This window comes from Phoca vitulina, unplaced genomic scaffold, assembly GCF_004348235.1.
Source record: "Phoca vitulina isolate PV1807 unplaced genomic scaffold, GSC_HSeal_1.0 scaffold5, whole genome shotgun sequence".
Lineage (NCBI taxonomy): Eukaryota > Metazoa > Chordata > Mammalia > Carnivora > Phocidae > Phoca > Phoca vitulina.
The window spans coordinates 5,152,493-5,175,543 of record NW_022589708.1 but is presented as its reverse complement, the minus strand read 5'-3'; the positions used below and the strand labels follow the sequence as shown (position 1 = coordinate 5,175,543).

Sequence of the window (23,051 nt, the reverse complement as noted above, 5' to 3'; positions counted from 1 at the left end):
CATCCTGTGAAAATTAAATAATTTGTTGAGTCTAATCAAAGTAGATTGTTAATAACTCCCTTTTTTTTTTTGCATTCTTAACTGCTTCAACAATTTGGGGGGGACAGCAGAAAAGGGAAACATTTTTCTTCCTGAAATTTTCTGTTCGTGCAGATCCTCAATAAACACTGAGATTAAGCAAGATGTATTCTGTTAACATTTTAGATCCTGTAGTTGTCTAAGAAATCAGAAAACACATGCCTTTGAATGGTAAAGTTAAGATGTCTCGGGTAACATAGAAATAAATTCACTCAGGTACAACAGCTTCATAATTCAAATTAAGGCAGTCAGGTTAAAAGGTAGGACTTTTTAATTCCTCCCTAAAACATTTCCTAAGATAATTTTTAATCGGGTGTTCTTATGTCCCATACTTTCACGGTCTTATCTGGTAGGTTAGTAAAATATAGTGCATTTTCTGTTCTCCAAGTATGTTGTGTATGTCTTGGAGAAAAATAAGCCATACTATTCATAGAGTTAAGAATTTGAATATAGGCTAATAGACCCTTTCCACTCACCCTGCAAATGCTGTACTTAGGAGCATAAGACTCTAGGACGAGAAGACGTTTTGTCACCACTTCCGCAGATACAGATATGCTATAGTAGTTAGTAGGCAGGCTGGCCACTCTTACTGCTATGGTCTCCTTTTACCCAGGGCTTAGCATCATCTCAGAAATATGTTTGTAATATAGAATAATGCCTTGTTTCAGGCAATACAATATTCACTACTACTGAAAACTATAATTAATGGAATTCATTATAATAATAAAATTGCTCGTAACAGGGGAAGGCGCAGGCTCAGAGCAGAGGTGATTATTATATATTGTTCAGAATGAAGAGAGCAGCTCTTCAGAGTAAAACCTGACAGAAAATCTGTAACTGTACTGGAATATGCCTAAATTAAATTAAGAAAGTACTTTTTCATATCATTATGTAGACTTACATCAGAACATCTAGATATTGAATTTGAAGACTTTTCTGTGTTGAGAATGCATGTTCATATGAATCAATAAAATATAAATCATTGCATATACAAATGATGCTTCCATATTTGAGTATCAGTTATATATTGTAGCCCAAAGCAAGGCTGATTGGTAAACAGCTCATGAGGTTTGTGTCCCTGACAGGCCTGAAAGCTTAAAACTAACAGTTGGCTTCTTTATAGTGCTTTGCTGTGCTGACTGCCATAATCCCTAAAATAATTATTCGTCTTTTAATAAGTTGGTTTTATTCAATTTCAAATAATAAGGCTTAAATATCATTTTCTTTCTTTCTTTATTTTTTAAGATTTTATTTATTTATTTGACAGAGAGAGGGCACAAGCAGGGGGAGTGGGAGAGGGAGAAGCAGGGTCCCCGCTGAGCAGGGAGCCCGAAGTGGGGCTCGATCCCAGGACCCTGGGATCATGACCTGAGCCAAAGGCAGACCCTTCACCGGCTGAGCCACCCAGGTGCCCCTTAAAGATCATTCTAAAATCAACAGCAGTGATAGTTTTGTGGCTTAGAACTGATAATGATTTTTTTAAAATGTGATTAATACACAAATCCTAATTGTTTGGTTTAAAAACCAAACAAGAGCTGCCAAATATAAAGCTGGGACATCATTAAAACTAAGAAAAGACAACTGAAAAAATAAAATACATAAACACATAAATAAAAACCAAATAAGGCCTTCTTAAAAGTTTATCACTATGTAAGTGAGAGAATCCGTAACACATAAATTGATATTCTTCGTGATTCTCAGTGGAAAACAACAAGAACAAATGGAGACAAAATAAAACAAACAAGGCAATATGAAAATGGGAAGATTCAAGGGGACATTTAAAATGTAAATGCCGCCAACAGCGGGGGTGGGGGTGGAGAGAGGACAGTCAAGTGTGTAAATGGAATACTTTTTTTTTTTCCCCAACACGGGGCTTGAACTCAATGACCCTGAGATGGAGACCTGAGCTGAGATCAAGAGTCAGCTACTTCACCAACGGATCCACCCAGGCGCCCCCAAAATACATTTTAAAATACCTATTCTGAAACCCCAGTAACAAAGTTAACTTATCATCCGGCTTCATTACATCGAGATACTAAAAAATAAAATCAAAGTACCATCATCTTCTCATACTTTCACTACACACACACACACACACACACACACACACACACACAGACACACACATTTTCTTTACATTGGGCCAAATTTTATTACCACATCAAGGGGGAAGACACCACTAGCCTGTTACCCTTATGCTAAAACTAGAACTGAGCTGTTCCTTACAGGTTAAAACAACAACCAACCAAACAAGAAAACCCAAAACCTTACTTTCCACATCCATGAGCACTCCTTACATTTTTCCCCCGGGTAGAACTATGACTCCAAGAGTCTTTACAGAGCTTAGTACACTTCATAAAGGTTGTTCTCTTGAGGCTCAGTGAGCCAGAAGGAAAATGATTTACCGCAGTGAGTGCCTGGGGGTTAGACCCACGTCACTGCTGATGTCACTGAGCACCCAGAGAACAGACTGGAGGGAAGACTCTGGGGAAGATGTATATTATCACGTGAAGAAATCAGAAAATCCTGGCAAAAGTCTCGTTTGATTGCAGTCATGGGGATAAAAAAGTGCAGCCTAAAAAACGTAGTCGATGGCATTGTAACAGCCCTGGGTGGTGACAGATGGTAGATGCACTTGTGAGTGCAGCATAAGGTATAGACTTGTCGAATCACTAAGCTGTACACCTGAAACTTATGCAACATTGTGTGTCCACTGTAGTTCAACTAAAAAGTAAATAAATAAATAATGAAGAGTTCAGTATGTGGGACGCACTGTGCCAGGCAACTAAAACATCTATTTTCTCATAAAAAAAAATATATATATATATATAGTTTGATTTTATTCATTAAAATTTATATATATAGTCTGATTTTATTTATTAAAATTTACAGTACTCTCCATGATTTAAAATCATATTCAGCTAGAAAATGTCTTTTCCATTTTCTATTCCAAGAGCAAAATAATGTTAATTACATATTTATTGGAATGTGTAAACATTTAGATGGGAAGTGTTTTTTTATAGTGAGAATTAGCTAGTAGCCTGTTTCTTTCACATCGTACTCGTGTAAGAAGCCACTCAGCAAGGATTCTCATTAGCTGTGGCATAAAGTGAGTGTAACAAAATATGAGATCCTGATTCTTGTATTTCTTAGACCTATAGTCTAAAAAATGTTAACATCCAGGGCGCCTGAGTGACTCAGTCCGTTGATCATCTGCCTTCAGCTCAGGTCATGATCTCAGGGTCCTGGGATCGAGCCTCATGTTGGGCTCCCTGCTCGGCAGGGAGCCTGCTTCTCCCTCTCCCTCTGTGTGTGCTCTGTCTCTCTCAAATAAATAAATAAATCTTAAAACAATTAAAAAAATAAAAAATGTTAGCATGCGTTTCATGACTTTTCATAACCACTGTCAATCTGAAAGAGCAGAAGGAAGCTGACAGGTTGAGCCAAGCAAAGATGGTGGACACGAACGCACAGCGTTTCCTCTGTGCCAGAAACAGTTGGGAGAAATATTCCAGGTCGTAGCTCGTTTGATCCTCACAGCAATCCTCTGAGGTAAATAGCAACATCTACCTCCTTTTCTTGTGGGTATGAAAAATGAGTCCCAGAAAGTTTAAATCCCTGACCAAAGCGAACAGGCTAAGCCAGAATTTAAAACACAGACTATTTTCAGACCCTACCACCCAGCCGCTCTGTTACATGGCGTCTGTGAAGACGAGATATTTTCCGTTCACCAGTATGTGGTTCATTTGTCACTATGTATATTGTAGGTAGATACTCTTGTGTTCTATCATTTCAGGAGTTTTGTTTTTTGTTTTGTTTTGTTTTGTTTTTTGCAAAATAGAAGTATAGACTGAGCACCTCAACACATCATCAGAGCTGTGTGGAAAATTCCTTGAATTTTCCATCTGCAACAGCTCTCTTCCTATTTCAGTCGAAGTCCAAATCCCTTTCCACATATTTTCCATCTTGCAAAACAGATACTGTGTACTTTTACGTAGACCTTCACTTGTGTGCGCAAATCTCCCCAATATTTTTTTGTAGGCAATAAGCATGGCCATCCTCAGTTACCCCTCAGATGGCCACTACAGATGCCTCTAAATCCTGCGGTTCTCACTGCTTGTGAATCATATAATACCTGCCTTGTGGTTGCCTTAATTTCTCCTTTGACAATGATAGTGTTAAGGCAGTTTTTCATCTACTGGACTTGCCATTAGGACACTTGTTCTGACAAATGTAGAGAGTTCTCCATGTCTAGCACTAAGCCTCGCTCATCTATGAAGATTTATTGAACTGGGCTTGATTATTGCAAGCTCCTAAAGATGTTCAAGACACAAGGTGTGTAAAACTCCTAAGGAAAGTGTTTGGTAAACACCATATCTGTAGAGGGCTTTTAAACATCAAAACGGTGATTATGAATGAATTCAGACCTTCTGATCAACTATTCTTGGTAATTATCCTTAAGTTAAAATTCTAGCAAACTGCTTTTCTGAAATATCTCTATTACATTATTCAAGATTGCATAGTACTGGTGATTTTCATGTCTTGATCAACAAGAAAGTAGGTATGGTTAAAACAATCACACACTCCCCCATATGTGCCAGTTTTACAAGAGGAGATTGACAATATAATGGAGAAGGATACATAATGGAGAAATAGATTCCTTCACACGAGAAAGAGCCACGGGAAGACATGAGCTATGGCATTTTTACTTGGTATACGTTAAAGAAGTGCATTTATTTGCACTTAGCTTATTCACTTGAGCTTCCATGAGTAATACCAACCTCATAGGATTTTAGGAAGGATAAAATAATCATATATATGTAAGGAAAATCAAATCTAATAAGAATTTGCCAATGGTATGTGTTGGCAAAGACCCATATTTCAAAATGTGAGCTCTCTCTGTGTAACACACACTGGTAGAAGAATGAGTTGCATCTTTTTACTGACTTTCTCCTTCCACCAACATTTGTGAGTATCTATCATGTGAGAAGCATATGCCAGATACATTGGTAAGAGGAATGGGACCATTATTGATCAATTTGTATTCTGGGTTAATTTAGATAAACAGTGATATCCATGAAGGTGAATCTCAAAGAAGGCTAATGGCAGCTCCCATCTATCATAGCCTGTTTGAAACACATAGAATATAGGTAACGAGGCAGCATGGAATTATGAAGGAAGCTCCTATAATTCTATTGAAATGGTCTTCAGGGAAATCAAATCATTAAACATCTCTTGTATAATCTTAGATCCTGCATCTCAAAGAGGTAGAAGGGAGGGAAGAATGCACTGTCAGGAGAGTAGGGAGGTAAGGGAAAGTAGGCAAGAAAAGACCATTGCATCACCACAGGGAAAAGAGGCCGAGAAGTTAAATGTATACTTCTGCTGGAGAGGCAAAGCAATGACCTGACCCATCCAATGCGCTCTGTCGTCAAGTTCATCTCAAACATACGTCAAAAAGAATCTGGTCCTTTTGAGTCATTTGTATTGTTATTTGGAACAACATAAACACAGAGAGTAATATAAGGGTAATATACAAGTTGAAGGATTTTGGAAACTCTTGGTTGATGATGCTTCTGCTTGTCTCCCTGAAAAACCCTCCATTTTAATTATGAAGATTATCTTCTGAAAATTGATTATCTTCTACAGTTCAAGACAACCAGCTTCATAGAAGCTATGTCATGTGAATGTTTTATAGTATTTCCTAATATTGTCTTGCCTTTAGCTTCTGGCATAAAACTATTTGAGAGTCAGAGATATGTCAGATAAAATATTAGTCATCTTTTAAACACAGGTACTCAACTATTTGGAAGTAATAGTCAATGTAGGTGAGCAAATTCATTTTGAATTCCACTTTAAAAAATTTAATGAGGAGGGGCGCCTGAGTGGCTCAGTTGTTAAGCGTCTGCCTTCGGCTCAGGTCATGATCCCAGGGTCCTGGGATCGAGCCCCGCATCGGGCTCCCTGCTCGGTGGGAAGCCTGCTTCTCCCTCTCCCACTCCCCCTGCTTGTGTTCCCTCTCTCGCTGTGTCTCTCTCTGTCAAATAAATAAATAAAATCTTTAAAAAAAAAAAAAATTTAATGAGGAAATACATCATGGGAAATACATGCTAATCTAACATCAATACCAATTATGATGACGGGGACGAAGGGCTGCTGGAGAAAGGCATTCTCTCTCTGAGGACAGGGAGTTTTCGTTATGTCAGCCCTGTGATAAAGAGAGTGTGAGGATCACTTCTCATGCTGGGGGACAAGCAACACCTGCAGCATAATTAGGTACTCAAAATCTGTTTGTATTTTAAAAGTGCTTTATATAACTGTTATTATGCATCAAAGAACGCCTTTGGCTCAGCTGCTAACCTTTGCACAGCATAGTTCAAGAGAGCGGGGCGAGGGGTCGACAGGAGATTCAGGGTGCGTGAGAAATCTGGAGGAAAGCCTGTTTACCAAGAGAAAGCAAAGCTTCCACAGAAAAAGCAGCACAGAGGACCCATGAACATTTATATTTTTATTCCTGGTGTTAAATCAATTCCCTTCTCTACACCCTGACTCAGGGAGCAGAGATCATTAAGAACACATTTAAGTGCTTAATTGGGTTTTGAAGGAGGTTTCTCCATTAACATTAATTAAAGTCTCCCAGAGCTTAAGAAAGCTCATTTGCCAGGTAGGGCTTTTCCAGGTTCACTTATGTTCTCATTGCTGTCTCAGCAAAACGATTATTCTTGCCTCGGATTCCAAGCTAAGCTTCAAGTGTATGCGAGGAAAAAGGAAACACAAAGGAGCACTGTTCCATTCTGTGATGGAAGATTTGCCACATGATAGAGAAAACTTTTCGCCTATGCTTTTGCCCTTGAGAAGAAAGACCATTAGAATTATCGGGACATAATGTGTGTGAGTCGCTGCTGACTTTGTGCAGTTAACTTGACACGGAGATGCCAAGTCTGTCTTCATGGACAGAAACACTTCTGAATTGAAATTACTATTTCATGCATATGCTAATCTTAGGAGGTTGAGCCGTAAGAAATTCCTGATATTCAAGTATTTTGCTCTGCAGTAAGGGCACGTTCATATGGTTCAATCTAATAAACTAGAGACTCTGGGTTTTGTACATGAAGAAAAACTATACTCACAAAATCTTCTCTCCTTCATCTCTATATGCCCTTGAATTTCAAAAGCATTTTCATATCTATGCATGTGGATTAGAAGCACAGAATAAGCCAGCAACTTTATCCTTTGTTGCCTGTTGGGGTGGAAAAGCCTTTAAGATTCTTCTGTGTGAATATATTAGCCTTATTATATTTACTTCCATACCACCTGTCTTCTCTTTGGGTTTTTTTTTTTTTCCCCTTCAATATGTAAGGAACAGTAGAATTAAGTAGGAAAATTACAAACTTCAAGATAATAAATATTTATTGCCTGTCTAGCAGATATTGTGAGGAATACAAAGAAGACAACATACGGAAAAATGAAAGAAAACCCAAGAAAGAGCCAGATAAGAGAAGGTAAAAGAGAAAGCCAGCCAGCCAAACGGTCTGGCAGTAGAGAACAAGGATCCTGGGGGTGTCTTAGATGTCAACAAACCAGTGATGGCTGTGTATTCACGGGTTTGCAAATTACCAAATGGAAGCTCAGTAGCATGTATTTGGAATGGAAAATTGGCAAATACAGGTTTTATACAAATGTGTGCCCAGGACAGGGTAAAGAAGGGACAAGACCATCCACGTACAAATGACATACAAATCCTTACACAAAAAGCTTCACATCTCCTCATTTATTTGCATATTTTTGTCTGTGTTATCTCAAATGTCTTCTACAATATTAATGATTTTAAATGTTACGTTGGTAAAATTCATTAGAGAGTAAAGTCTTTCAGATGGTGGCTCTCTTAATGGTTCATATAATCTGTGGTTTTTCCCCCTATGTTGTGAAGAATTGTGCATATTGGAAGTTGCCTTAATTTCAGACTTGAATTTCCTTTACATGGAAGAACTCCACACACACACAAAAATGCATGCCCCGTATTTTTCACCTTTTTGCTTCTCAGCATTGCTATTAATCAACTACAATTTGGTCTTAATGGTAGCTCTTCGTTAAGGCTTTCTGACTATGATATACAAAAAAGCAGTTTTTGAGCTGTGCAAAAATTTCTTTGCCCTCAAAAGAGAGCTGTTAATTTCTGTAATTTTGAATACTAAATGGATTTGTGCATTTGAAGAGCAACCCCAAACCATGGGCTATGGCATCAAGGTCAAAGGAAGGAGAACTGAAAATATTAGCTGCCCTTCAAAAATCTTTTAAATGTCATGCTTAACTGGTGACTGCAGACAGCATCCTTTGCAGCAGAGAAGTTCTGATGTTTCATTTCATGGGCAAGTAGTCCAACATTTTTAAACAATTTTAATCTATTTCCTTTTATTTTCCAATAATAGAGTTCAAAATGGCTGGGTGTAAAGAAGTGTGTCGGGGCAGCTATGAAAGTTGGGGCACTTATAATGAGCAAGCTTGATCAAGCACTTTGATCTAAATTTAAACATTTACAAATAAGGTCTGGGAAGAATGGAGAGACAAGGACGTCAGTCCTACAAATCATGGTCATTTCCTCCTTCGTAGTCACCATTTACGTAAGCCCTTGGAAATAAAGCCAAGGTAATTAGGTGGGGAAGGGCATGCCCTATTATTCCTACCACGGTGCCTGGCATCCACATCAGAAGATGAACAAACGGAGAGTTCCAAATAAGGGGAACAATGGAGCTAATCAGGGAGACTATCCGGTAAAGGAAAGGCTATCCCAAAGCATAGTCATCTTGATATCTACCTCATCTTCGACATTATAGCGAGTACAAAATATCTCAACTATGGGAGAACAGGGAAACAAAGATGGGATCTCACAGATACCTTCCATCTCTAAGCTTCTATGCTCTTTCACTTAGCACAAATGACAGACCCTGAAATCAACTGAACGCATCGTCCTAACCATAATCCTTACAGAAGAGACACAAAGGGGCTCTTCTTCACAATACCTACAATTTGATAGGCTCACGTGCAAGATGTGTACTTAGAATGTAGGAAATTTCATGATTTTAATAATGTTCCTCACTTCCCTAGTGATCTAGGCTGAAATGATGAGGGCACTTGTTTGGGCTAGATGCAGAACACTCAGAGAGACAGAGAGCTAAAACCCCACGCAAAGAGATTTTGTACATAGCTCCTGGAAAAGCTAATAAAACAGACAATAGAAAGAGCCTACATTTTTTGAGCACTTGCTCCTTTTAAATTATCATTCTAGATACTTGATATGAGGAGACTCATGTCATCCTCCAAATAATTCCAAGCAATAGGTACTGTCATAGCTCCATCTTTACAGGGGAAAGAATTGAGACACAGAGAAATTAAGTAACTGCCTAAGATCACATACACAGGTGGTTGGTATTGGAGCGAGACTTGGAGCTCAAAGAGACTAGTTTCTGAATCCACGCTCTTCTTGTTCAATACACTGCTTCTCTTTTGGAGACTGTTTTAAGTTCAAAGGGAAGCTTTTTGGTTCTATGCCATTGAGAATTGATATAAAACAACGAAAATAGTTAAGTTGAAAAGTGATGTACTTTAATTCTGAAATTTGAGCAATGCAAATCTAAAGACAGTCATAGCCTAAGATTGCGGAGCAGGAAGAGACATGGCAGGATGGGCCCCGGGGGGCGGGGGGGGAGGTGAGACACAGTGACCAAGGCAGGACACAAGCCAAAGACTACAGTGGCAGGGATTCAGAGTCATCTCCAATGAGTGGAATCAACTTCTTCTAGGGAGAAAGGATCACAAGTTAGAACAAGAAGCATCTCTAGTTCGCTGTATCTGAAAACAACCCACCACGTAGAAGGCACACAGGTGCAGGCTTCCCAGCCCAGAGTGTGGCTCGGCTCATCCTCAACCCATTTTGATCTTCAGGAGAGCTTGAGTTAAAGGACCTTTTTGGGTATTGAAATAGATATCTGAGTGGAAAACATCCCCAACAGACAATCACAGCCAAAATTTGGGAGCATAAAAAAGGACAAAAATACCCGTCAGTGGTTTGCTTACAGAGTTACGAAGGCGTATTTCTGTCTGGCTCTGCTGCATGTTACATAAGCAGATCTTAGGCAGGAAGAGCAGAACAACAATCAATACCAGCCAAATTGAATTCAGTGCCTGAACAACTACATTTACCACACAAGGCCAGAGAGAGAGAGAGAGGGAGGGAGAGATTTAAATAACACACAAAGTGCTGTTTGTTCCCAATATAAATGATCAAATAATGAAGTGAACAATAATTTTATCCCCTTACCTTTAAAAATATTTTATTATTGAAATGTAATTATAGAAACCTAGCCTTCATTCTACAAACGACTTTTGCATCCCACCATGTACCCAAGGAAAGAATAATTTCTTCTGCGTCTTTTTTCTTGAAAGTCTTTATCTAAAAATTATTTGCTATTTAAAAATGCATGCCTTTTTTAAAGTCAATGGAAAATTGACTGTAAAGGTATTTCAAATGCAAAAATGAGTCAAATAATCATAATTGGAAGGAGTATAATTAATAAAGTATGCATAAGACAGCTAACAAATCACTTCTTAAAGTTGTTATTCGTTCTCAAACTAAATGAACAAAGATACCCTGATTAGGAAAATGTACAGTATATTCATGAAATGACAAAGAATAAGAGTCCTAGATGATAAGTACTATTATTGTGTCCAATCACTACATTCCTTTTGTTACATTGTTATTCGAATTACTGCATTACTGTAAAAATTATATGAGAAATAGAACGGTAATAGAAATAAAGAAGAATACTGCTGAAAAATCTTTAGTTTTCCAACAGTACCAACTATGGTTTCCAGGACTCCAAGTCTCCAATGAGAAGCTAGATATTAGGGCCAATGTTATATTTTAAATGGAACCAGCACAATTCAGTGGAGATTTTTGTATGTTCCATTTTTAAAGAGCGATAAGTCAACATCCTCTCCCAAACACTCTCTCTCTTTGCTCCTTGTATCTTTAAACAAAGAAAATCTGCGTCTGGTTGAAATCAAATGGCAAAGAGGACTTTCCCCAGAGCCTCGGTGAGCCCCCTCTTGCTAGGGAAACCGGGTGACTGGCTGAGCCTGCGTCTTCAGACGCGAGCCAACACCACCTGTGTGGGGAGTCTGTGCCAACCGTGACCTGATTACCCTCTCACAAGGGGGGAACGTGTCCTTGAGAGGGCAGGAGTCTGTGTTCTCCGCTTTAATGAGGATGCCATTTTTATAAACATCAAAGACAGGCTGGACAGCCAGCCCGGCAGGCCTGAGAGGTTCTGTGAGCCGACCCGGCGCTCAGCAGCGTACTGGGTCATGTGGAAAAGGAGCAGAACAGGCTCCTCCAAGATCAGCTGTTCTCCTTCACCAAGGGCTATTTGGCCTTGCCAAGAGCAACCTCAGGTGACTTCCCCCGAGGCCCCACTGCTGTATCCAGGTATGAGCTCAGTAAAAAAAAGATATTAAAGCTTTGCTACTCTTTTACTTGACAATTTTTTTAAAGATTTTATTTATTTATTTGAAAGAGAGAGAGAGAGAGAGCACAAGCAGGAGGAGTGGGAGAGGGAGAAGCAGGCTCCCGGCTGAGCAGAGAGCCCGACGTGGGGCTCGATCCCAGGACCCTGGAGATCATGACCTGAGCCGAAGGCAGACGCTTAACCGACTGAGCCACCCAGGCACCCCAAACTTGACACTTTTGAAATGCCTTCCAACATGGTTATTCCTAAGAACTGGTCTATGACATGTCTATTTTTGGTAATTCGTTTGACTGACTGACACCCAGAATCCCCTCCTTAGACATCAGACAGACTTGATGACATGACAGTCCTAATGCTCTGCTTTCTCGAATGCTAACAAGCCATAGTACAGCCTCTCCTCGTCCTCTCGACTTCCTTCGTCCTGATGATCCTCACATCAAATTATCTCCATGCAGCCTTCCTCCGAAATGGAAGGTCGAAACTCTCCACAAACAGCCACCTTTTCTTTTCACATTCTTTTTCTATAGAATTCTGACTTTAACTACTTTAATGGACTAATGTACCACGATACCATTAATCATTTTATAACTTATTAGAAATCTTATTACAAATCAATAAAACAAGTAATATTTACTAATGAAGTGTACCACCTTCCTATTATTCAAATGATCCCTGAAAGTAGTTAGTTGTTATATATTTACTAATAATTCCACCTAGCAAAAATTTTGGCTGCCTAAACAGTAACATAAAAATAATCTGAGTTTTTAAAAGCATACTTTTAAAAAAAGTCATTGCACCCAGTGCTAAGTAATGTTTTCATAATCCAAAGAAACATCACTTCCAAGAATGCTTTTAATCAAATGTTTTTCAAAGAATCGTGACAGAATTACATGAATTATAGAGATTGATATTATTCTATTCGGTTCACTTAATACTTAGTGTGGGTCTCCTCTCTGAAACGCATCAGTTATTATTACTGTCTTCCACATTTTGAAGGCATGTGCGGGAGTTTTCCGCACTTGTAAATATTATCATGCAGAATGATGTCATTTTACAAAGAGAAAATATTCCAAAAGAAAAGCACATGACTCATACATGAATTCCATCACTCACTATCTCCTAACTGTGCTCGGGAGCACACGACTGCGGTACCCACGTTTGCTACCTCCCCCTCCTCCTCGGAGCTCCGCCCCCAGCCCATCTGCCAGAGATAACGGGAAGGCTGGTGGTGACAAGGACTGGAGTCCCCACGGCCTGCTACTGTTGGGTGTTCTCTGTTTCGTGCTGCGGTTTGCACCAGGTCACGGCATTTTGTCTGGTGTCAGATGTGCCGTCTGCAGAAGGACACAGAGAAGGGGGACGGGACGGGGATAAAGGTCCAGTGAAGTACCACAGTCTCTCAGGCTTGCAAAGCAGAAAGCCTCCACTTCTTCTGCAGAGAAGTGCATTTCAAATGTTCCAGGGGACCTGCATTTGACTGGAGGTCAGTCTCGTCCAATAATGTGCGAGGCTCTTGCCAGGATGTGGAAGAAGGAAAGGATGGTTCCTCTACCTGGAACAGCCCGGAGAGAGCAGAACCGTAAACCCCCAGCCTAGGGGAGGAATATTCTCACTCTGAAAACTGGAACACAGACATGAAGGCGTGTGTTTCTCAACGTTACACATCAAATTAGTGGAACATAAACGCAAATCTCCTCTCCAGTGGTTTAATTATATTCGACCAATGTAATTGACCAATTACATTCCTAGGACATATTATATAATATTCCTCACTCTATTATTTTTCTGTCCTTGATTATTTTATGAGAAAGTATTATAAACACACAGAAAATATAGAAGTTGTACATTATAAGTAATTTCAACTAGCAACTCAATTAATTTGGAATTGCAGAACTAGAAATATTTAATAATAAAAGGTGGAGATAGGTATAAAGAAAGCTAAACTCTGTTGATAGTGAGTTCTAGAACACACATTTAGACTATGAGGATGTAGAATGTTAAAGTTCTAAGTATGAAGAAAAGTATAAAAATATTTAGAAATATTCATTGTCTTAACATTGCTGTGGTTGTCTCAAGTATATTCCCAGAAGATATGCGTATGATTCATAAATAATGATATACGTGACCAATATACAGTAACTAGATATATATACACATATATGTGTGTCATACTGGAAGAAAAACAGCTAAAAGACGGCTGGACACACTGGTCTAGAGTTCTGGAGGGAAAATGGAGTTTAAGCTATAAATCCAGGAGCCACCCCCCCGCACACACACACATGTGGGAGTAAAATCTCCCATAGGAGACACATATACAGGGTGAACAAATTTATTATCTCTATTCAGGAAGATTATAAAAAGTCTAGGCTAATAGTGTAAAATAAGATTTCTTTTCCAGATGGAGCTGGACTTCATACAAGAGGGATACTGTCTGTTAAGTAAATGTAATTTGTTGCAAGTGTCAAAATTATAAAACATAGAGACAGCATGGTGCCGTGTGACATGTCTAGGGTTTGAAATCACCACTTACCAACCTCGTGGCCTTAGACGAGTCATTTAGCTCCTAAAACCTCATCTTCCAACCAGAATCAGGTGATGGACACTTTCAGTAGTGTCCACCCAGTCAGTGCTGTTTGAGGGATGAGAAGGACATGGGTGTCGTGGCTTTTTTCTAAAATGGACAGCTTGGGGCACCTGGGTGGCTCAGTCATTAAGCGTCTGCCTTCGGCTCAGGTCATGATCTCGGGGTCCTGGGATTGAGCCCCACGTTGGGCTCCCTGCTCAGCAGGAAGCCTGCTTCTCCCTCTCCCACTCCCCCTGCTTGTGTTCCCTCTCTCTCTCTCTCTCTGTCAAATAAATAAATAAAGTCTTAAAAAATAAAATAATTTTTTTATTTTATTTGTGCGCCGGTAAGGAGACGGTTCGGGTACACATAGTTGCTTTGAGCCCTGTCAGCTCTGCAGGGGGGTGAGAATGGCTCGGGCCACCAGGGAGCTCTCAGTCCACTGGGGGATGGGACCGGGACAACATCGCAATAGAAAGAGCTGTAGGAACACGTATGGCCAGATGTGGGCAAGTTCAAGATGCCTTCACGCAGGGGACTGATCCTGAGCTGAATCTGGGATGATGAGTGGATTTTAGCTCAGGGAATCAAGAAGGAAAGGGCTTTCCAGACAGATGGTATAAGAGCAACAATAGAGAGTCATGGACCGATGTGCTTTTGTGTGGGCAGAATATCAGCAATTTGCTGTTCTTGTAAATTGCTGGGCAGGCAGTGGGAATGAAACCCAACAATCAGAGAAACGGGGCCTTGTAAGTCATTGCAAGAAACTTGGACTTTATCATCTACTGGAAGATAAGCCACAGAATAATACAGGATTTTAAGAAAGGGGGAGCTTTCCACAGAGATGTTTTAGTAGATTATGATAACAGCTGCACAGAGGACAGATTTAAATGGGGCAAGATTATAGAAAGAGAAACAAGGGACATGCAATATTCAGGAGAAGTCATGAAGACCTGAGCTAGGACAGTGGTGTTGGAACGGAAGGAGGAGATGCATTTGAGAATTTGCAGGATAAATAATACAGGACAAAGGGATTGATTGAATGCAGAAGGCAAAAGGAAAGAGAAAAAATGATTTTAGATTGAGCATTGTGTCAGTTCCCTGGGGCTAGTGTGACAAAGGACCACAGACTGGGGGGCTTCAAACAACATGCATTCTCTCACACCTCTGGAGACTGAAGCCCAAGACGGAGGTGTTGGCAGGGTCATGCTCTCTGGAAGGCTCTACGGAGACACTCCACGTCTCCCTCCCAGCTTCTGCTTTCACTGGCATCTGCACCCTCCACGCTCTGCCTGTCATCACATGGCTTTCTGGGTACGTCTGTGTCCTCACATGGTAGCTTCCTCTTCTTCCAAGGCTGCTGGCCATATTGGTTTAGGGCTCACCCGAATGACCTTGTCTTAGCTTGATTATATCTACAAAGACCCTATTTCCACATAAGGCCACATTCACAAGTACTTAGGACTTCGACATATATTTTGTGGTGGGGGGGGATACAATTCAACCTATAACAAATTTCTAGTTTGGATAAGTTAGTGACATTTATTGTAAGAGAGCATTAAAAGCTGATTTGGGGAGGAAGCCCATGAGTTTAGTAAGACACGTTGGATGAACAGAGATAATGAACAGTTGGACACACTATTCTAGTGCTCAGGAGAGAGACTGGGGTTTAAGATACAAATCCGGGAGCTGTTGACATACACAAACATATGTGTTTTCCCAGGAAGAATGAGGGGAAAGAACAGTAGCAGAGGACTTCAGGAACAAATTCCTCATGAAGCCAGAGGAAAGCGCCCTGGGGAGAATGTTCGTGAGCAGATGTCCGGGAGACAGGCATCATGGCGGCCAAAGGAGTCAGGAGAGTTCTAAGTTTCTGAATTTGAGAGCTCTGTTAAGGCAAATCTGGTTAATTTTTGTTGCTAGAAATGTAACTTAGGAGTCACTCTAAATTGAAATGAAGCGTTAATGGTTTTACGGGCTGAATGTGTCTCCCCCCAAATCCATATGCTGAAGCCGTGACCCTCAGTACCTCAGAATGTGACTGTATTTGGAGAGAGGCCTGTAAAGCGGTAATTAAGTTAAAATGAGGTCAATAGGGTAGGAATCCATTACGACTGGTGTCCTTATGAGACAAGGAAATGAGGACACAGACACACACAGAGGGAAGACCGTGCGAAGACAGAAGCTGAAGATGGCCAGCTGTAAGTCGAGAGGACAGGCCTCCCTCGAGGCCTCACTAACCCTGCCAACACCTTGATCTTGGACTTCTAGTTCCCAGAACTATGAGAAAATAAATTTCTGTCGTTTCACCCACCATGTCTGTGGTACTTTGTGATGGCAGCCCTAGTAAACCATTACAAATGGTCTCTATGAAAATATTGAAGAGAAATAGTGCCTGCAGTAGGTGGAAATTAAATAATATATTAAAACAACCACTTCAAGATAATGAGACTTCCATTCATTCACACAGTAATTATTTCTTGGGTTCGAACTGCACTCCCAGCAGGGGGATGGTGCTCTAACTTTATGACGTTAACAGTATGACAGGAAAATAGGCATCAAACAGGTTACTGACAAGTGTCATACTTATTTTCAAATATTGGGATGAGCAATAAGGAAACCAGGCATGTGGCTGGGTGTTTCCACACACTGTTTCAGTTCTTCCTCCCAACCTTCCGAGGAGCTGGTGGATTGTGCTTCCGAGCGCCCGACCTCCCTGGTTCCCAGGTCACGGGGACCATTTACTGCGGGTGAGACCTGGGACAGGCTACTTTATTTCTCTCCCAGTTTCCCTCACCTATAAAACAGAGATAACAATAATAATGGTTAGATTAAAGGACTTCACCCCTTCAGGGAATGTATTTAGTAAGTGCTCATCTATTACCATCTGTGTTACACAGGAGGAGACTGAAATCTACAAAGATAAGGGCTCTTAACAATCCCATGTTCTCTAGAAAATACACGAAAAAACAACCTCAGCCCAAGTGGAAATTTCTGTGTCCATTTCTGTGTCAGAGCACATTTTTAAGAATTCTGCGAGACTATAAATCAGACTTTTTTTTTGGTTAGCACACAATTTCAGAATTTAAAGTGTTTAGACCTTATTCAAAGAAGAAATGCTTTGTCTAAAGATATCCTTTGCTTCACCTATTTTTTTTAGACTGAATGCAAAAGGAAAGGGAGTGTCGGAAGGCATCATAACATAGAAATATGTCTCAGAATGGTTAATAGAAACTCTGTCTTTCCCAAATCTTCCTCTGCTGGTGAACCGCCAGGAGACCATGCCCCCCGCCCCCCTGCCCCCCCATCTTGTTTACCTACCACGACTTGTACTCAACACACAAATTCTTCATAGATGGCCCTTTATTTCACCAGATATAAAACCATCAATCTAAATCCATTCAATTAGTGATGAATACATAATCTATGACTAAGAGTGGAACTATAGGTTATAATCCTCTCAGTAAGAGAGAAAATCTGTTTATATACAGAAACTGAATATTTATTTCTAAACAATGGGCAGCTTTGTTATGAATCCTTGCAAGGAGGACACAAACTACAAAAATGTATATTTGTTACGGCAAAAACGGAGATCTGATGTACCTTTTACCTTGAAGCTTAAGAATCAACAGAAATGGTAGCAAAATAAATTTTCAGGGTACCTTTCTGGGGCCAACCTGATTTCCTCAGAGTTTAATTACACTATAATGTTACTCCAATACCATCCCTCCTCTATAGGATCATGGTATTTTACCAAACACTCCTGATTTCCCTTTTGTTTTTTTCCCTATGTATAGCACAAGGCTAGAGGGCGTGGGATCAGACAAAGCAGGGTCAGAGGTCAGAGCACCTGGGTTTGCACCTCAGATTCCTGTCCCTGGCACTTGCTCTCCATTTTAAACACATTGCTTAATCCATTTAAACTTAAACTGCTTGCACCAAAATCAAAGTTAACATTTCCCCTGCCGCCTTGATGTTCTTCCAGCTCTGGTATTCTACGGTTGATCGAAATATGCTGTCCGCACAGCCAAAAACAGAGTCATCATAACCTCACATGGGACGTGAAGACCATCCTAACTGAAAAGCGCCATTGGTGTCCTGGCTGGTCACCCCACAGTGACAGTGTCTCCTACACACTGGGATGAGATCATGGAGCCTGGAACGCTAGATACTGGTTAGAAATAATTACCTGCTGTTTGAGTAAGTGTAGTGAAGCCTACTGGATAAGAACATGGATTCTCTTCAGCTCCCGGCTGAGCCACTTGCTAGCTCCGCAACCACAAGCATGCTACTGAGCCTGTGCATGCCTCAGTTTCTCCCCATGCAATGTGCTATTAATGAGACTCAGCTGGTTGGCTGTTGGGAGGATTTCATGACTAACGTAAGAAGAGTCCTTCACCCTGCCTGGCATGCAGTAGGCGTCTATTTATTGTTGTGTGCAAAGCTGGCACGCATGTCCTTACTGTTACTGAATGTCAGGTCCTATAAAAGTCATGTAATGATTCTAATATTCTGCTTCTTTGCCTGCCAAACGGGGACATCCACATCACAGCTGGTACTGAGATCGGCAATGTGAAATCCCTGAAAGTGAAGTACTGAGGGGCATCAGTTAGCCGGGTTGGCCGAGAGCGGGTCCCTTCCTTGCCACGCGGGATGCCCCACCTGCGACTCTCCCCGAGACCCTGGCAGAAGCCCTGGAGCAAATCAAACCAAGCTGCCTGATGGGCACGCGTGGGGGAGCCTGCTGACTCCAGAGGTGTGAGAAATCTCATCTTCCCATTAGCACCACTCTTGAAAAACCTCTGACTTTTGAAGCCCTTGGACAAATGGAACATTTAGTCACTCAACCCAACTTTTTAAATTAGTTCAAGTTGGCCTCAAGAGTCCATTTCGTGGCGGACACTCCCAGCTCAGAGGAGGATATAAACATTTGTTCAAAGAGGGTCTTGTGCGACCAGTGAATGATCCTTGATCAAAGGCTTTCTGGCTCTAAGCAAGGAGCTGGTCTCTCTCCTCCTCTGCTTTCTCAGCACACTCCCGCATGCAGCCCACTGTCCTCACTGTGCTGGCCGGACACTTGCTGGGAAGATCCTTCCGTCTTCCTCCTCCCTGCCCCGCTCCAGGTGAGCGCCCGGCAGGAGCTGTCAGCCTCGGACAGCAAGATGGAACGGAATGGAAACGTGGAGCAACAGTGAGCTGCGTTTGGCACGAGGAGCTTTCTTCCACTTACTGTACAGAATCAAGGGCATCGTGATTTTCTTTGCTAGTGGTAAATTACTTTTCTTTCATAATATTTGAACAAGCCATGAATGATATGTTTTGAATTAATTTACATTTATTTTAATTAATTGATCAACATTAATTAACACAGAACTCATAAATAATTCAAGAGATAGCCGTGTGCACAGTATTGGCTTCTCTCTGTTTACCTGAAGATCCATTTTGTAGGGCGGCGTTGTTGGAAAAAGACCACGGTAAGAAGACTTGGTTTAGAGACTGTTACTCTTTAGATGTGAGAGGTACGCACGTTATATAAACTCCCTGAGTCGTCTCCTAAATAAATTGAATTTCTTGGGCAGATGATCTCGCAACCATATTCCAACTTTGGCTCTGCCAGCAAATAGACTGCTATTCTCACCTGTCATCAATCATACCTGCAAGGAACATCTGAACTATCTCCAAGCTGTTCCTTCCCCCCGTTCCCACTGCCAGCCTTAGGCAAGCCACCCTCCCCTCGGCCACCACTTACATTCTGGCCCCACCAACATCCATCTGCACACGCAGCGAGCGGGCAGGGCTCCTGCCCCAAACCTCATCACTCCCTGCTTTCAAGCCTTCACTGCCCTCTCTCTTCTCACTGCCCTGGCAATCACTCCTGAGGTCTCACCTCCAAGACCATGCAGTGATCTGACCACCGTGTAGCTCTGTGCTGTGTTCTGGGTCCCTCCCCTGAGTCTGCGGGCTAAGCTCTTTCGGCATCTTTTGTGTTTTCCCTGCTGGAAGGCCACTTGCCCCGCTTTGCCTCTCTTCCTCCTCCCTCTTCAGATCTCTGCTTAAACTCCATTTCCTCAGAGAGAGCCCCCAGACCACTCGACTGCCTTCAGCCCGGCCCCACTCCTCAGCCCCATCGTTCCTGATCACAGCCCGGCTGGTTTCCTGCGTGGCTCTTGTCACAATCCGTGCTGTTATGTCTTCGTGGACTTGATGACCGCATATCCTCATCCAAATCCTGAGCCTATACGACTGAGGCATAAGTCTAGGACCGTATCTGTCCTCATTTTTTGGCTGGCATCAAACATAATGCTTGGAACATGCTAGACACTCACTAAATATTTTTTAAGGAAATCAGTGGATAAATGAATGAATGCACACATCTGTATGGATAGAAAGAGCTAGAGAAAGGCCTTCAGGTATTTCATGCTACCTCCCTTTCCAGTCTCCTTATTTCTTTTAAAGCTGGATTTTTATTTCTTTTCCCTACAGCATTAGATGAACAGCCAGTGCCACATGTGTAAGCAGGACTGACGGTCAGGGAGGAGCAAACTGAAGGATATTCTCTGTTGTGCCTCCGGGAGGCAGCTGGAAGAGAGAGAAAGATGTGATATCTCCATTTGATTCCCACGCTGTGGGTTCTGTGAGTCATTCAATGTTGCCAAAGAAAAGCTGTGTGGTTGAAGGTACTTCTCATTTATCCTCTCTCCTCCTCTCCCTCACTATTCCAGTCACTGAGGAAAAATACAGACAAAGCAGTGCCAAAAGCTTCAGAAGTCACAGAAATCAGGCTAGCCTTGTGGACCTACAGGGAAGTTGCCCTGTGTATTGGACTCATCCTTAAAAGGCACGTCAAGGACTTTGCAACAATCTGGGCCATCACTCTGTGGCAAGATATGCTATAGAATTTTCCCTCAATAGGACGTCATTTCAAATCCTGTAATAAATTTCTCCATTGTTCATACTGACTCTGGATAATGACACGGCAGAAACCTGAGTCAGAACAGTGCTATGATGTTGATAAAATAAATATTAATTGCTATAGTGGTTTTGCTGGGGAAAAGAGGCTTCTTGTAATTTTCTGATGGTCTCATATTCAAAGAAGCACACCATCAACAGAGTATGTACTGTCACTTTCAAGAGTTGTGTATGCACACTAAATCCACTACTTATTTATTTAAATGCTGGACGAGGTTTATCATAGTGACCTAGCATCTTACCAGAATAGACTCATTTTTCCTCTGAAAGACAAAAAAAAAAAAAAGGTGAATATGAATTTTAGCCTTACTATGACTAACTTGCTTTTCTTCATGGGTAGGTGTGCTCTTTCCTATGACATTCTTCTTGTCAATAGTTAAACATTGTCAGTGTTTTGGGGAACTGCATGATCTGGTTCTTACATATCTTTGGAGGCTTGTCTCTCATTTCTCCCTTCCTTGAATCTGAAAGGTGCTGTTTGCAAAATTGACCCAAGGTCCTCATGGAGGAAAGTAACATCTCCCTGCTCCTCATACTGTTCTTGTAATGAAAATACTACAGACAGTATGTGGGCAGTACACGGGAAACCAATTACTGAATTACGAAACTATTTCCAAATGTAAGCTATTGTTATAAAGTCAAAGGAAAGACATATTCAATCTTTGCTCACCAAGGAATAACTGACTTTCAAGTCAGTACAGTTTAATAATAATTTTGTCTAGGAATATATCCTTACTGTAGAATAAATCCAAAGAGGATCATTTTAGTCATTTTACACACTGTTATACTCATTTTGCTGATTTTCTCCCTCGCATCTTTTTTTCCTAGAAATGTTTTCCAAAAGGGACTGAAACCACATCAAATAGAAAAAAACCTGTTTGCCTATCAACCATGCATGAAGAAGTCATATTTTCAATATTTTTCTCCCAAAATAATCCCTTCTCAAAAATCTTAAAATAAAAGAATTCTTTCTTGGACATTCAGCCTAAATTAAGTCCCTCCCCCAACCTGGAGATTCGTTGCTTAAGTGTGGATGATTCCCAAAGCCAAACGTCTATGCCGATGCTGTCCTGCTCCTGAGGCCCACCTCCACATCCTGAATGGAGCCTGGGCATTTCCTTCTGGGGGAGCGAGTTTCACCTCACCCTTGAACTCAGCTCATGGGAGAGAGCCGCAGCAACCTGCCCCGCAGACTGGCATCTCCTCCCTCCGCAATTCCGCTTTTGCTGCTCTTGAGAGTGTCCCTCCCTCCACCCGGGGCGTCTAGCTCAGTCTGTACAAAAAACAGCATCCCACTGCTCGGGAACCCTCAGCATTTGCACACTCTGCATCTGTGCATTTTTAAAAATTCATGCCAAGACATGCTTCACATGGTATGGGATATTTTTCTTGCAGATTTTCAGGTGCAAGAATTCCTTACACAGCCACAAAGACAAAAATCATTGTCTTCCCTCTTCAAGACCCGGCTTCCCTGGTTTACCTTCAGTCCGCACCAGAGGGCTATTTTTTTTTTTTTTTTTTTACATTATACATTAAATTCTAATGTATTATATTTAACAAATTTCTTTTTAAAGAATCAGAACAGGGAGAGTTAGAATCCTGCTTGAATATCAAATGCTAATGCTTGAAATCCTGTTAGAGAATGTAGAATATTTTTTATTCTTTCATCTTTGCTCTCTTTCAAAGATCAAGTTGTTTTTTAAAAGTCTTTGTTTTGTTTTTCAGAGCAGGGTGAGAAGTCGCACAGAATTCTCATGAGGTAAGAGATATATCTTTCAAAAAGACTGTTCAACCATATTTATATATTTTGATGCCTCACGAGTATCTGCTGAAGACTGTAAAGTCTGATCAAAAAACATTTCCCTATTCAGATGGTTTTGCTGGAGTCTTTTGACACTAAAAATATGAAAACCAAA

At 41.1% G+C, this 23,051-nt stretch overlaps 1 protein-coding gene across 2 annotated transcripts in view; it reads right to left on the bottom strand.

The window, feature by feature from the left end:
- Positions 1-23,051, bottom strand: part of FAM155A (family with sequence similarity 155 member A) — a 597,883-nt gene that overhangs the window by 43,383 nt on the left and 531,449 nt on the right. The window lies entirely within an intron of this gene.